This window comes from Triturus cristatus, chromosome 5_2 (assembly GCF_964204655.1).
Source record: "Triturus cristatus chromosome 5_2, aTriCri1.1, whole genome shotgun sequence".
In the NCBI taxonomy this organism is placed as follows: domain Eukaryota; kingdom Metazoa; phylum Chordata; class Amphibia; order Caudata; family Salamandridae; genus Triturus; species Triturus cristatus.
This window is the reverse complement of record NC_140588.1, coordinates 625,959,000-625,976,768: the sequence shown is the minus strand read 5'-3', so window position 1 is coordinate 625,976,768 and position 17,769 is coordinate 625,959,000.

Sequence of the window (17,769 nt, the reverse complement as noted above, 5' to 3'; positions counted from 1 at the left end):
TTACCTTAAGAAAACTTTGCTTTCTGTCCCTTCACGCTAATCAACTATGGTTTATTTCGACACACTTTGCCTCATTTTCAGTTAACTCATTTGCAGATTAATGACACAAAATAAAGCAATTTATTGCATGTATATTTTTCATTATAAACATGTGGATTATAAACAAATACAATTGCCTTAGATGTAAATGAATGTCAGCATTTGAATATATGATTTTAATATTGAATTAATATGAAATAACTTTATATTGAAAAAGTGCAAAAGTAAGTTATATAATAAATAATTAGTTTACCACAATGGAGATACTACCTATTTCAAATTAGTTTAGAGAAAATTCAGAAATGTGTTCTTATCATACACACATATACTTTGTAACACAAACAAAGAAGAAAAATGTATATTCATTAAGATATGGTTACATTAAGACTGCTTATGCATAGAAAAAAAGTAAATTGAGATATTTGTAGGCAATAGACTGTAACATTTATTACAATCACAAAGGTTAGGTGCTAGGTTTGATTTATTATATTTTAAATATCAAACTAATCAAATAAATATCTTTAAATGCAACACAAAAATAAAGAAATATATATATAATAAGAATTTAAAAAAATCTACGATTGTATTATTTTATATATATTCAAAGAAATAAACACCTAGTTAAACCATCATTCTTATCGACAACAAGACAAGTGGTGTGTATATATATCTTTCCCCTTCCTCCTGAACACATCCAGGAAAGTCAACAACACACACGGGTACGTTTTTTTCTTTAGTTTATTGAAGTCTCCTCATCAAATGCATTTTGGCCAGTAGCGACCCGTGGAGGGAGTTCTGTGGGGCGGTAAGATGGGGCGGGGGAGGGGCAGGGTGGGGGCAGTAAACACCAGAATATGGATTAACAGAGGTAAGTAAACAATTAAATAAATAAAACGAATTTCATTGCGCTCGCTGCATCACCGAACTCCTTCCACGGGCCGCTACTGATTTCGGCTACTCGTTAGCCTTTATCACTAATGACGATATACTGTTTTTTTCCTCTTTGAACACCTCCACACACACTAAATTGTGTAAACAGACTACCACTCAGTTATTCTTCTCTTCGGTGTCTGGCTTGCTCCCAATCTTTACATACTGGATTGTCTCAGCATGCACCCATTTGTTGCCCTATGCATTAAAGACCTGTACTCCCTACAGGTCTTGAATCTAAACATTGCACATATCTTCCTTATCTCAGTAGAATAAATATTTAACAATAAATAAATATTTTAAAAAGACTCCAGGCTACACACATACAAAGTACTTTTATCTTTAATTTTTTTTTTTATAAAGGCTTTTATTGAAAATTATGCAGTTCACAAAGATATCATCAATGAGCACATGTAGTTTAATAACCAACAACCCGTGGCAATGACATATACATCAATCATTTGCAGTATAAAAAATGATCTGCGAAGTGTAACAGAGTATCATGCTTATAAACAAAAGAATAGTACATTCAGCATTCTGCATTACCTGGGGACTCACCCTGCTCGACAGATCACAGGTACTGTAGCAGCGGTTCCCATATGTTGTTAGGTCTAGAAGTGGTGGGGAGATCTTCCGCATATAGCACCAGATTATCCCGACAGAGCGTCAGATCTTGAAGCCATCGTGCAGTCTTAGGCCCAGCTGTGCCCTCCCACGTCATTGCCACGCGTCTTTTGGCTATAAGCAAAGCTACCCTCACTAGCTTACCTGTAGCCTCCTTCAGGAAGGGCACCGAGCCCTGCAGGCATACCTGTGATGAGCACTGCAATTCTAGACTGACCATTTTAGACAGTGTGCGAATCACACCATCCCAGAACAATGCTACTTTGCGGCACTCCCATGACAAGTGCCAAAAGTCAGCATCTGCAGCTCCACATCTCTTGCATATATCAGTGTCTCTAAGTTCATACTTGAATAGCTTATGTGGAGAACAGTACGCTTGGTGTATGTATTTAAAATGTATTATTCAGAGGTTACCATTAGAAGTTAGGGCCCCAGTAAGCTGGCAGCAATATTAGCAGTCCTGCAATGTCAGTGGTGGAGTTAAATGTGTATTCCATTTCTCTAAACTTTTGTTGCTTAGTAGAGGCTTCTCCGCTCTAGCAGATCGATATAGCTTGGGAAGACGTTTAAGTCGTGTTGGACTGACAAGCAGAGTGTGTAATGTTGGAGGTTCCGCAGGGAAAGTGTGTTAGTGGGCCTGTATCGCTTTCTTTAACTTGTGGAAGAGGAATATAAACAATGGCGTCTTATTCTGTATAAAACATAGATCATTGTCGGTTAAAAAGACGCCGTCAGGAAATAAGTCCTGCATTTTGACTATTCCTACTTGTTGCAGAGTGCGCATAGAGCCCATCTCATGCGTCACTGACAGATTTGAGTGAAATGTGAGAGGTAGTAGAGGGGAATACAACAGTAACTTCCCTGTCATGTGACCTAGTGCCTGCCAGGCCCCTCTAGTGGTATCAACAGTATTTATCTCAGAGCGGGGTGTCTGCCGATTAGAGTGAGTCAACATGGAGCTCAGTGGAATAGGGTGGGCGTTTCCGTCCTCCACCACCACATATGGGATGAAGTCATAAGAGCCGAACCAGTAGTGCGCATATTGTGCATGAGCACAATAATAATACAGATAGAAGTTGAACACGCCGAAGCCCCCCTGTTTGTTGTCCAGCACAAGTGTTTCACAGCACACACGGGCCTGTCTACCCCCAAACAAGCTTAAGGAGCAGAGAGCACACAGTTTAAAAAAAATGTTTGGTTAGTTGAATCGGTATGTTACTAAAAAGATATAAAAATTGGGGCAGCACAACCATCTTAATGTGAGCGATACGGCCGGCCAGTGATAGTGGGAGCTTTACCCATCTATCCACCTGCCGCTCCAACTTCACACACGCGGGGCCGTAATTCTCGTGAATAACCGTGTCGGGGTCTCTGTGTACCCATATCCCCAAATACTTCATGGGGTCTGCACACCACAAAAGCGGGAATTCAAGTTTGTGAGCTAAGGTGCATTCTGTCAGCGGTACTATCACTGATTTAGCCCAGTTAATATGCAGGCCTGAGAGCCATCCAAACTGAATATACTCCTGCAGTACTGGTGCAGGGAAAGCGTGCAGTACCGGTATAAAAAGCAGCATGTCATCCGCATATAATGAAATGCCGACGGGGCGGTGGGCAAAGCTGAGGGCCGAGGCTTGATGTCGCTGCCTAATAATACAGGCAAGGGGCTCAAGTGTTAGGGCAAAAAGAAGAAGTGAGAGGGGGCATCCCTGACATGTCCCTCAAGTGATGCATATAGGTTCCACTCGGATACGTGCCGCAGGATCGGTATACAGCAGGCGTATCCAGGTAACACAAATAGGGGGGAAGCCCATTTGTCCCGGAATGTAAAAAAGATAACCTCATTCTATAGAGTCAAAGGCCTTGGTGGCATCTAGCATGACAGCGGCCACCTGTAGCCCGGGATCGTGAAGATGAAACATGGCAAAAAGAGTACGCAAATTATGCGAGGTAGATCGGGTAGGAATAAAACCAGACTGGTCCGGGAGGACCTGGCACTGCATGAGGGGCTACAATCTAGTGGCGATAATCTTGGCCAGTATCTTGGCATCAGTGTTGATGAGCGACAGTGGCCGATATGAGTCACAGCGAGAGGGCGGCTTATCTCTCTTAAGTAGTGTAATGATCAGAGCTTCCCGAAGGGTTGGCGGCAATTTGCCAGATTAGTAAGCATTTCCAAGAGATGGGGAGTTAGTTCTTCTGCGTACTCTTTATAAAATTTGCTATGGAAACCATCTGGGCAGGGGGCCTTTGTGTTTGGCAGAGCTTTAACTGCTGTGCGAACATCCTCCTCCGTAATCGGTTGACTGAGCAGCTCCCTCTGCCCATCCGGTAACCAGGTGATGGCGATATCTACAAAGTATGCATTTAAGTCGTTATTGTCAGCCGCCCCCTGTGTAGTGTATAGTTCTGCATATGCAGTTAAGAACTGTGTTAAGATCTCCAGAGTAGTGTAGTGGTCATGGCCAGCTGCGTCAGTGATCTTAGGAATAGTGTGCCGGTTCATGCGATTTGGTATAAATGTAAATGTAAATGTGCTTGTACTTATATAGCGCACAGCTACCCCGGTTCGGGGTTTCCCGGCGCTGTACTCATACCGCTAGGGAACCCTTCCTGGCTTTTTCCCTGTGAATTGTCCACTCCTGGGCATCCCCAGGTTGAAGCCAGGCATCCCAGCGCTGTTGGGGCCGTTGTGGAGATTAAGCAAGCTATTGCCCAGAGTTGCAGCGTGGGACCCATGATTAGAATAGGCACTGAGACGAGAATATCCGGTCCACGGAATTTATAGGCCGAGACCCTGCCGCGACGGGAATCGAACCCTGGTCCCGGACCAGTGCTCTGCATCGAGGTCTGCCACTCTAACCATTGAGCCACACTTCTCCACTATATTCCAACGTGATCTATTTAATCAACGCCAGTGTCTGAGCGCAGGGTGAGATCTCAGTCCCACTCAAGGCCATGCAGAGTTGTTTCAAGTTTGGCAAGCAGTCCACGCAAATCTTTCAAGATGCCAGTGGACGTGCTAATGCAAGTGCCCCAAATGGTTGCTTTGAACGCCTCCCAAAGGGTCAGCGCATTATCAACCGAGCCCTTGTTGTGAGTAAAGTATAGCGTGATGGCTTCGCGAATAGTCGTGACATAGAGGAGGTCAAGTAGGGCCTCAAGGCAAAGGTGCCAGGTGAATGAACGGTGAGCAGTGCTTGGAAAGTGCAGGGCAATTCGGACTGGATTATGATCAGACAATGCACGAGGTAACCCCTCTATCTGGGACACCCAGCCTCCCACCGTCTCGCTCAACAACCAGTAATATAGCCGGGACCAGCTACCATGCGCTGTGGAAACGTGTGTGCCCTCCCGCTTCTCTGCATTTCGCTGACGCCAGACGCCAATCAGTCCTAGTTCAGACATTCCTTCATTAATGACCTGGGCCGCCCCGGAAGATTGACCACCTCTGCCACTGGACTTGTCTCTGCTGGTGTCTAAATGTGTATTGAGGTCACCCCCTCATAGTATCACAGCATCAGACCAGTCCCGTAGTGTGAAAATGATGCTCTCAAAAAGGGAGTGATTGTCTATATTTGGGCCATATGTGTTCACTATGGTAATTGAACTGCCTGTTAACTTCCCGTGTACAATGGCGTATCGTCCAGAATCATCGACACAGGTTCTGATTATTGTGAAGGGAATATTTTTCTTGACAAGCGTAAGCACTCCTCGTGAGTAGGAGGAGTAGGAGGAAGCCAAGCGATAGCTAGACCACTGTGCCCCAACTTGCACATCAAACTGCGGAGTCAGGTGCATCTCCTGCAATACGGCAATTGTAACCTCATGGCGATCCAAATTTGTTAAGACCTGCCAGATCTTTTTAGGTGAATTGAGTCCCTGCACGTTCCATGGGAGACAGGTAATTAAGGTGTGACTGGGATGCAGAGTAAGAACATGTTATACATTGAGCATGATACAACTAGGGTGTTTAAAAGTACATATGCAATTCTCACAGTAGTAACAGTGAAATTGCCCACGTAAACAAACCCTTTAGAGTCCCCCACCCCCCATCACCTCCCACCCACTTAAGCGACCCCATCATGGCAAAGCCATCCCAAATCTCCCAAAACAGTCCCCGAGTGCAGCACCAAGGGAGTAAATAGCAATAGGGAATACCCATGAGGGAGCGCCGGAGCACAATACCCCTCCCGATGTGGTGGGAGGCGGTCGAGCAAGGGTGATAGCATTTCCTAGCCATTGTCGTGCAGTATCAAAGAATAGTAGAAGGACTACCCACATAATAAGCAGTACAAGTCATAGACAATGGGGAGTTAACAATAGCACAGTTCAAGTCTTTGCTTAACTTTTTCATGTCCCATTTGTCAAGTCCACTGCATCAAGTAATTGAGGTCAGCCCAAAGGCATAACAAAACAGGGGGTTGGACACCATCCACAATTCACGTGACCTGATTGAGTCATTATTCATCTGCCATCACACTGGAGGCCCCGCCATCACCGTCTGCCGCAGTGGCGGGGTCCAGCTGCGTCTAGTGAGAGACTTCGCAAAATCCATTGCTGATTTCCGAGTGGTGAAAATCATGGGCTTCCCATTATCGTCAATGTGCTGTCTCACAGGATAGAGCATGCCATAGGATATCTGCGCCGAGATGAGAAGTTTCTTAACAGGTTGGTATTCCTTTCGGGCCTCCTGCACAGCTACAGTAAAATTGGGATAGAAGGCAAAGGTGTTGAGGTGTTGCCCTCATGAGTTATAGTATCTTTCTCTCGGGCCATAAGGAGGATGGCGTCGCGGTCCTGGTAATTTATTAAACGGGCAATGATGGGGCGCAGCGGCGCGCCCAGAGTGGAACAAGCAGCCAGAGAGCGATGTGCCCGCTCCACAATTAAGACCTGGGACAGGTGTTGTGCGCCAAAAACTTCACTAGAAGTTTCTCCATGTAGGTCTCAAGGTGGCCTTTGTTCATTGATTCTGGCGGGCCAGTGATGCGTACATTATTACGGCTTGATCTGGCCTCCAAATCCTATTTGCGAGCTTGTATAACAGCAGGCACCTTCTCCATGGATGTCGCTCTCATGGTCAACTGTTGCAAGCCATCGTCATCATCTGATATGCGTGTTTATGCCTCCCCTAGGCGCAGCGCATGTTTATCTAGTTTCTGTGACATATGATCCATGCAGAAGTTGAGATTATAAATGTTACCGTCAATGTACTGCAGGCTGGCTTGGACTGCGAGGAGAGTTTTATCAATGTTAGTTAATTGATCGCCAGGCGCATCAATTTCCGAGTCCGAAACAGCTTGCTGAGATGTTTTGGTTGATCTGCTGGGCTCGAAGGAGAGGTGCGACTGGCTGCGTTCAGATTTCCTCATAGAGATGCCACTAGGCCAAAGTGCAGCAATGATGGGGGAGCGTCCCTGTCAAGAGACCGCCCATGACACAGTGATCAGATTTTCCTGAGTCATGGCAAAAGATCAGGAGGAAGACACAGCATGAGGAGCAGTGAGGCAAGCTCAGTTGTTGCGCTGTGGTCCAGTATGATGGTGGGGCGAGCACCGGATGGGCGGGGCAGGCAGCAGGGGTATGGCCAAAGGTCAGGCAAGAAAGGAACCTACCGAACTGCCAGCAGGCTCCCGCAGTGCCCGTGACCTGCAGTGTGCCCGCCACAGCAACCAGCCACCACCGCCAGCGGAGTCAACGATGCAGGTATAGCACCTCCCCCTCCAGTCCAGCACCTAGGCTTGAAAGTGGTCCAGGCCTGGGAACGCGAATGGCGGGAAGTAGCACTGTCTGGTGCTGTGGGGGGGAATGCCTCAACGCAAAATGGTCAATGCTGGAGAAGGAGAGGACAGTGCGTAGCTTGACCGGATACGGGCGGCATCTCACCTCCCGACCGCATGCGGCAAGTCAGAGCAACGGTAGCAGTAGAGGCAGTCACGGGCCATGAGGAAGCAGGTAAGCAGAGGAGTGGAGGGTCACCAACTAACGGCAATCACAGTCACCCCAGGAATCCAGCAGCTCCCCTCAGGGGGAGCGCCGCCACACGCCGCATCACAGGAGAGATGAGTGGATGGCCCCTAGGCCGTCGTCAAGGCAGGCCAAAGCAGACCATCTTCCAGGCGAGACACAGTGTGCCGGTCAATCATCCAGGATCGCAGGCAGCAGCAGTCTCCGTGGCAGGGGATTAGTCCGCAGGCCATAGAGCAGGTAACAGGGGCTGCCCAACCGGTGTGGGAGAGAGAGGCCTTGCGCAGCATAACAGCAAGCTAGGCCTCAGGTGGAGGGAGCGCACATCGCAGCACTCATCCGGTACCCCTGCTCAAACACAGTGGTAGTCTGCGGCAGATCTACCGTGGGCCAGGCCAGCAGCAGGAGATCGACAATGACAACCCCCAGCCCGCAACCGGTACGCCACACAGGCCGGAGTCAGAAGCAAGCGCGCACTCCAAGCAGTACAGAGATCCACACTAGAGCACCCGCCACTCCCGACCCAGCCAGCACAGCCCACTAGCCACCAGCGAGGTTGCGAGATCCCCCTTGGCCACCCCCCAGCCGCAGCTGGCACAACACACAGCTTACCGCAACTCCGCGTCCAGAGCTCGTCCCGGGCCGCAACATTGGGGCAGCAGGCCATTATGATTCGCAAGACCCTCTCTCTGTTTCCTGATAACAGAGAAAGCAGCTCAGCACAATTAACGCTGCCCACAGCACTCCGCCACTTGTCCTCAGCAGGTAGGGCATTGATTAGTGGCAGGAAGGCAAGGATATTGTGCGATTGAAAGCTCGGGTGGCGGAGCTGCTCTACAGAGCGGCCATCTTGCCTTGCGCCCTCTAGCGCTGCCAAATTACATATATCTTTTCATACATGTATTGATTCAAAAATATATCATTAATACAATAAAATTAAAAACAATCTTTTCTATGAAAACCTTTTCTATAAAAAACTTTACAACACCTTTCATGACAGTACCACCTAATAATTCATAATGGTGGTTTCTCCTAATTTTTTACATTACTACCTCTTCTCCTCAAAGGTTCATCATTACAGTACTCTTCCACTCTTAGCCTGTGCTTCAAAACAATTCCACCCAAGTGGGCAGCATCTCTCTTGAGTCTACTGGTTGAGTGTTGCGGCGCCACCCATATACTCTCTTTCATCAGACATCCTTCCATCGCCCTCATCTCAATTCGAAACTAAAGTCCTCTGTGCAACATTAATCATATATTGTCCCTTAATACATATTAACTGCTGTTAAAATCCTCCTTATCACTTCTCTTTAAAAGACAGCAGGGAAACCAATTAATCACTCTTTCTTACTCCTCTTATAAATGTGTGAAAAGGTCTTCTCCAATATTGAGGCCACCTGGATTTTTTGTATTGAATTCAGTAATGTATCTAGACTTCAATTGCCTTAAATTATGTACCCTGTCACCTCCACGAATATTCTTAGAGACTGAATCCAGTAGCCAGAAGGTAGTTATAGTTAGGACAAACGTTTCCATGGGAAAAGCTTTTCTTGTTGTGCCAATACCTTTGGCACCACTTCATGAATCTTCACAATTTTTTTTTAAAACATCAACATTTTGGTTAACTGCTGTGTTGAAAGTTTTGGGGTGATCCGTCAAGCGGGGGACAAGAAAAAAGGGGGGCCCCAAAATGTCTATAGGAATGTTTATATTTTTTATTCAACTACAGCCCGAACCACTGATCGGAATTGCATCAAATTTGGCAGAGATCTAGATGTTGGTCTAGAAAGGGTGCTTTTTGTGATGATGTCTATCCATTCACTAGTTTCAGAGATATTTAAGTTAAAAAAATCTAGCTATCTGGGGATGCGAGTCCTTGCAGTCGACTCATGGATCCTACTGAAATCTGATTCCTGGTTGATTTGTTGGCAGCCATCTTGGGGCTTGGCTTGAGTCCCAAAACAATGTATAGAAGAAGGAACAGTGGGCAGGGTAGGAATACTCTGACCCCAGATATGGTGATGGGACCCCGCGGGGGGTTAGAAGTATTTTCTTATTCAATTTTGCAGCAAATTCATGGATGGACCTGAGGATCCACAGCAAAATTGAAGAAAAATGTGCACTGGCTCCTGCTCCTCTTGTATAGGAAGCCCCCGGATGAGCCAAATCCTGGGAGCAGTGTTTTATAATTATGTGGGGGTGCCTATTTGACACTCCGCACCCTCTGGACTGCCACCTCCTTGGGGCAAACAATGATAAACTGATGCAGGGGACCCACACAGACCCCCCTGCAGCCCTGGGGACTGGCATCTCCCCAGGGATATTCATTAAATTAGGGCTGGATCGGCCCATATGGCCTCACTTGCAGCCCCAGGGACTGCCACCTCCCTGGGGCTTTATGAATGTACAAAGAGGGGGTTGCTTGAACCCCACCACCCGGGGACCACACCTTCCCAGGCCTTTAACATAGAAAGGTGGCTTCCACCTCCCCAGAGCTAAAGAAAATATTGGAGTCAGGACAAAGATGTCTCTGGGGACCACCACACCCCACGGCCAGCTCTTTGTATGTCCCGGGGTGCCCACCCCAGGGACATAGCTGTTTGCTAGTGAAATGCTCTTGGTTGCCTAAAGTAAGCACAATTTGCTTTGACAGAGAGGGAGCTGCTGGTTCAGCAGCTCCCTCTGTGTCAAAGCAATGGCGGCTCCTGTAGGAGGTTGGGAGCTGGCAGGGACTGTGTGGGCCTTGAGACTCCACCAAGCGATCTCCAAGATTGCTAATTGGGTGCCCTGGGTGTGACCAGGGCATTCACACTAGAGGCAGGGCCCTAGGGGATGGGGTCCTTGGGCAGATATCAGCCCAGGGAGGGGGGCTTTGTGGCCTCCTCCCCCATTTAAAAATGCCTGACCCCAGGGAAGGAGGGCCACCTGGCCCCCTCCCCCCAAAAATAATAAAAAAAATATAACCAGCAAATCACCGGAGGCTCCCCCCCTTTCTACACTACTCTACAAACTTGCCTCTTGTCGCACTGCTGGTTAAGGTATGAAGTCCCCTTGCTTGCTGAGAGTCCTTGGGGACCAACAAGTCCTCCTGTTGCTGTCAGTAAGTCCCACACAGTGGGATTGCTGAGAGGTGTTCAGAGGCCACGCCCCCGTTATCCACCACTCTGCAAATGCACCACCTAGTGGGGATGAAGTCGCCTTGGCTGCTGAGGGTCCTTGGGGGCCAACTACCCCTCCTGTCACTTCCAGTAAGTTCCATAGAGCACAACTGCTGTGATGTCCTTCCGAGGCCATGGTCTCTTTCTCCACCACTGTGAAAACACACCTCCTGGCACAATATTGGTTGGGGGATGAAGTGCTGTTGAATGCTATGGGACCTTGGGGGCCAAGAAGCTCTCCTGTTACATTCACTAAGTCCCTAACACCGGTATTCCTGAGAAAGTATTGAGAGGCCACACCCCCTTTCTCCACGACTCTGCAAACGCTACTACTAGTTAAAAAACCTAAGATGACAGGGACGTTATAGTTAGGAAATAGATTTTGAAAAACCTTAGATATTCACTGAAAAAAACACAGGTTACAGGGATGTTATAGTTAGGCTCAGATTTCCCTTGTACAAAACCAGTAAAAATTCAGCAGTTATTGTCACCTGAGCTAACTACAACATACAATCCTGCAATGCTCTGCTTACGACCTCACATATTACTTAACTCATGACTTGGTCAGTGATATCAATGACATCACTGATGATATCTCAAATGACATCACTGATGACATCATCAACAGAACCACCACACACCCACTTGCACCCCATATAATCTCTTGTATGCCCAAACACACACACCCACACAGCCACTCACATACCCATATCAGTACTCACACACTTACTCAGTCCTCAATAGAGCCACTCACACACTCACTCACTTGTACATCCACCCACACAACCCTTCACTCACCCATACAGCCACTCATACAACCAGTCACTCACCAGTACAGTCAGTCACATATCCACACACTCACCCATACAGCTACTCACACACCTACTTATTTACCTACACAGTTACTAACACACTGACTCACTCACCCATACCGCCTCTCAACACAGCCACTCACTCACCCATAGAAGCACTCACACACTCACTAAGACACCCACACAAACACTTACATACCCATTCCTACATCCATATAAGTACTCACACATTCACTCACTCACCCATACATCCATTCACATGGACACTCATTCTCCAATACAGCCACTCACACACCAACTCCCTTAAACAAACACCCACTGATAGAGCCACTCACTCACCCATACAGCCACTTACACACCCAGTCACTCACTCATAGAGCCAGACACCCACTCACTCACCCATACAGTCACTATACCTCCACTTACCCACCTATAGAGCCACTCACTCACCTATAAAGCCACTGACGCACCCACTTACCACTTTCTAAAGAGTAATTGTAGTAGATAAATGGCAACATAATTGGACAAGACCATCAAACATGATGGATACAACATGGCAAATGCAAAATGTACCCTTGAGAAAGCAGTACTCAAAGACGTAAAGCAGATGAGTTATCCCACCGCTTTTCACAATCTTTCCAAATGAGAAGGGCAAACTTTAAAAGCTCTGACAGCAGATCCCATCATTACCATAAAACCAGTGGATAAAGGGGGAGCAATAGGCCTCTTGACCACAGCTCATTATGCTCAAGAGTGTATACGACAACTATCAGATAATTGTCACTATCATCTGATCAGTTCTGACCCTACTTCACCCAAAGAAAACAGTTGGTCTCCATGGCAGAGATCCAAGCCTGGATTACTAAGAATGAATCAGATTTTCTGATAAATCCAGGACCCATAATCTCAAATTTTTCATATTGGCTAAAAGCCATAAAGGGCTGACCCCACCACCAGATAGACCACTAATATTGGGGAGTGGCTCACTGTTAGAACCTTTGAGCAAGTTCTGAGATTGCTTCCTACGACTGCTGGTGGAGAAGATATCTTCATATTATAAGGACAGGAAAGATGTTCTGAACTTAATTGAAAATTTGCAAACACCACAGACAACTGACCGTATGATTACCCTCAATGTGGAAGAACTTTACACCAATATCCCAAAGGATGCCACTATCGAGGTGTTAGAAACCACTCTACAGGCAAAGGTTTGGATGCCAACTACTTCAATCAGTTTCATCACAGAGCGTGCAACGATTGCTTTGCTCCAAGTGTAGCATGTCTTTATATGGCTGATTTTGAGAGGCAACACATCTTTATGAGTCTCAAGCCATACAATGCCACAATTGTACTCTGGCATTGATTGATTAATGATAGTCTCATCTTTTGGCGTGGCGACATGGAGACATGTGGTAATTTGTGCACATGGGTGACTACTTTGAACCCTCATCTGAGACTCACAAACACAATCTCTGAGAAGGTGTTAGCATTCCTTGATCTACTGATTATTCAAGAGGAGGGGGGCTACTCACAACAAACAAAAAAAACATTGATCTGAACAGCCTTCTGTTATACAAAAGTTACCGCCCAAAAGCTTTATGTGACCATCTACTATTCGGCAAATTTCTCTGCCTCCGGCGCTACTGTGGGACAGTACAGGAATTCGACAAAAATGCCACCGAATTGAAGTCCAACTTGGTTACTCGACACTATCCCAGGAAAATATTTTCCCTGTCCTGTAAAAGGGCTAGGAATAATCACAGTGAAGATTTACAAGCTCCTACTGTTAGAATCTCAGATGTGATGATTACATGTGTAACAACCTTCACACCGGCATCCAATAAAATCCAAAAACGGATTAAAAAACTCTAGAATATTTTGCTGGTTGGCTCTCTCAGTATTCCATGCTGACGCTTTGCATTTAAAAGGACTCAGAAATTGAAAGATCTTTTGGTCTACATGAGACTACGATTGACATCTAAGATACAACAACCCCCTCTCTGGGGCCTTCCCCCAGTAATGGGACATTATCCATGTGGGTCATGTGCTATGTACCCATTCACAAAAACCAGTAAACAGATGAACCTGGACTCAATACACACATGGACACAGAAAGGATCTGCAAACTGTAATAACAAGAATTGTGTTTACGTAATCAATTGTTCATGTATCCTACAATATGTAGGGATGACAATTAGGCCCATAAAACATGGATAATGCAACATTTCAGTAATGTGCAATGTAAGCACAGTACGACAAAGATGTCCACACATTATCTGCTGTCCAACCATACACCTGATATACATTGGACTATTCTTGAAGCTAATGAACATTGGGACCATCAAGCATTGCTGGACATGGAACAGCAATGGGTTTTCCGTCTAAAGACCCACATTGATGGGCTGAATGACAAGATCCCGTAGCACGAATGCAGGAAAAAAGTGTTAGACCAAGTTTGGGAAAACAAACTGCACACTCCCTACTCTGAAGGCAAATCCATCCTCCCTAAAAACTCACAGGTTTTTTACTAATAGGACACATGATAACCATGACTATGAACAGTGCAAGACCCATGACGATTAGCATATTGAGCAAAGTTATATCTATAGGTGTCCTCATTTTAAATCAAGCAAAGAAAGAGGGTGTGACATAGGGGTCCAGGGCCTAGCAATAGAGACAGTTATGCCAATCTCTCTACTGAGTCGCACTTACTATTTGACTAGACTTCATGACATTTCACAACCAATCCTCCTAAGCAAATACTCCATATTCAGGGGCCCAATCCTATCGAAATATATGGGCTCCTCGAGTATTAAGATGACACAAAACACACTATCAAGATGTCTGCCACAATTTGTCTTAATTTCAGCAACTCATATAGCCACCTTGTCTTGTAGAGCCTCACATCCAGTCTGAGAGTGTTTAGTGTACGCATTATACAATGAACAGAATTAGGTCCATTAACTGCAGGGGAGACATGTACAGAGACTGAGTTGGACATTGACAGTGCACACGAAAAATTCAGAACAATGCGTGAGACCCCGGTCCTACATATGCCTAATGGGACATTGACGCGGATATATAAACTACCGGACATCTCCTGAAAACCATTCAGTCAAGAAACACTCTTTGGCTGTGTAATATCCACTTACAACTGACTACTGTATAGTCAGTAGACTGGTATGATAACATTCAAATATGACATCCGCAGTCTGAAGGCGTCTCTCGCGTCTTATGTGGAGCAGCCGAACTTTGGCACACCTGACGGCCATGAGCCAAACATACCAAAAATCACTACTCTCTGCCCAGTCACCTACAGACGGGCAGGGCTGGTAGGTCTTGAATGCGAATACACGTATGACGAAGTGAGTATTACTCCCAAAACAATATGGTACGCTCATTATGGGCTCATCTCTAAACTTACCTGGTATTTCGATCTATGTTTTCTTTCATGCAGATACCACAGCTAGGACGCTGTCCACTGCCTCGATCTAAGGGGCAATTACCACAACACCGGATGGGTAACATCTCTACTGTACCCTCAGCGGGACCATAAAACCCATGAGGCTGAGGGAATATGTGTCTGCTTATATGTTTAGATGTTGATGTTTGTCTTGCCTTTAACGGTGCACGATTTTATATGTTACATTACTGGCCTGATTCATGGTGTGTTTCTAACAAATTCGCAAGTTAGCTATATCAGAGCACTCATCATCTATATCATTCAACTTAATGGTATGTGAAAAGTAAAATTGTTTACATTGAGTATGACCCTGTATCCCTGAAGGGATACTCCTATATATATTGATTTTAAACTTTTCTCCTTTCTTTTTCCCCTCTTTGCATAGGTTGGATTTAAAGATTTAGACTCAGCATACACATAGGTATAGTGAATCCATGATTAGTTTCTTCACCTTAGTAGCGTATCTCACTTGAGTGTAGGGTAAAGGTTTTATAATCAGGTCCTGAAGAAAGGCCACACACCCCGTTGGGACCATAAAAGTGTGAAACGTGTTGACCTAAGTTAAAAAAAAACAAGTATTAAACACTGTGTGTTAAAGTTCATATGTTTCCGAATGACAGTACTCACATCTCTGTTTTTATCTCTACCAAGGATGCTACATGATTAAAGATTACACAGCACACCACTATTTCACACACTTTCCTACTTTCACATTCCTGCACTTATCAAAATGGCAAAAAGTGACGCTCTCCAATGAATGAATGAATCAATCAGGGTTTTGTATAGCGCAGCTACTCATCCATGAGGGTCTCAAGGCACTGGGGGGGCTGCTGGTCAGACTGGGTGTAGAATCATTCGAAGATTTGCTCTTTCTGTCACTTTGTGGTTACAGGAGTGTTATAGTTAGGAAATAGAATTAAAGAACCTTAGAAGTTGACTGAAAAAGCCAAAGGTTACGTAATAGTTAGTCTCAGATTTCCCTCATACAAAACCAGTGAAATTCAGCAATTATAGCTACCAGAGCAAATTTAAACATACGCCCCGGCAAAGCACTACTTATGAACTACATATTACATTTCTCATGACATGGTCAGTGACATCACTGATAACATCTCAAATGACATCACTGATGACATAATCTACAGAACCACTCACACATCCACTCATACTCCCATATAACCTTTCATACACCGACTCCAACTTCCACCCTACCATTCATAAACCCATTCACACACCCATACCAGTACTTATAAAGCCACTGGAAAAAAAGAAAGGTTACCAGGACGTTATAGTTAGGAATTAGCATTTTTACAAAACATAGAAATTCACTGAAAAAAGACAGAGGTTATAGGGGCATTATAGTTAGGAATTTGCATTTAAAAACATAGAAATTCACTGAAAAAACCCCTAAGGTTACAGGGACGTTATAGTTAGGCTCTGGTTTCACTCATACGAAACCAGTGAAACTCAGCTGTTATAGTTAGTGAGCTAACTATATCTTGTGCTCCTGCAATGCACTGCTAATGACCTCACATATTACATCACTTATTACATGGTCAGTGACATCACTGATGACATCACTGATGATACCTCAAATTACATCACTGATGACATCATCCAGTAACTGTGAGTGTTTTTTAAAGGTTTATGAGTGTTAAATACATATACACCAAGGTTTATTGGTGAATCGAAAGGTGTATGAGCGCCTGTTTGGATGATTCAGTGGGTGCATGACTGACTGTATAAGTGAGTGATTAGGTGTCTCAGTTAATGTATAGGTGAGTGACTGGTTGTGTAAATGTCTATATCAGTCTGTCAGTTGGAGTCTAAGTGGCTGTATGGTTGTGTGAGTGAGTATGTGGGTTTCTGTATGGCTCTGTAATTGGTTCTTCTGAGTGCCTCTATGAGTGTCTGAGATATATATAGGAAAGAGTTCACTGCACCATGATGCAAACAAAAATCATGGACGGGCTACGCGTTTCGGCTCCCAACCTTCTACTGGACCATGGAGTTTCTTTCATCTAGACCGTTTTTAAAGTACTCAAGTGCATTAATCCCTCATCGCTTTCTCTTGCGATTCACCGCTAGACTGCTAATCTTCACATTTAAACATTAGCAAATTTTATCAGCCATTCTAAAGTACACATAATTTGCATCAATATGTTCCTTACTATAGCATACAGTGCAGGTGCATAAATTGTTTAGTAATGTAACGGGAATTTGGTACATGGTTAATATAATAAGATAAAATAAGATAAAATTGTCTCAGGAAGTTCATGTAGGTTTTGATGTCAATGATGTTTAAAGGAAAAAAGGTACATTCATATGAAAAAGGTTCACTACGTAAAAGTTATAAAAAACATTTTAGAAAAAAATTCTCCATACATGTATCAACTATTAAAAAATTCTTCATCTCATAAAGTGATCCGTGTATTTGTGCTGATATAGGTAAGAATATTTTATATTGTATAACCATTCTCTTTTTAGTTCAATTTAAGATAAAGTACATTACAATTGATTCCTATTTCATTCAATTATTATAAATCTTACAAAATATTACAAATAAACTTCCTATTGTCAAATTTCTTTGGACTTTTTATCTTATCACTTCCGCTGATCAATTTCCAATAAAGTGCTGGTGTGTTTTAAGTCAATTTGGTTAAAAAGGAGCATCATTCTGCATCATCTCATTATTATATTTCCTATTTTTCTCCTTTTATAAAGCTTTACTATAAGATACATATATTAAAAACATATTGCCCACTCAAGTGTT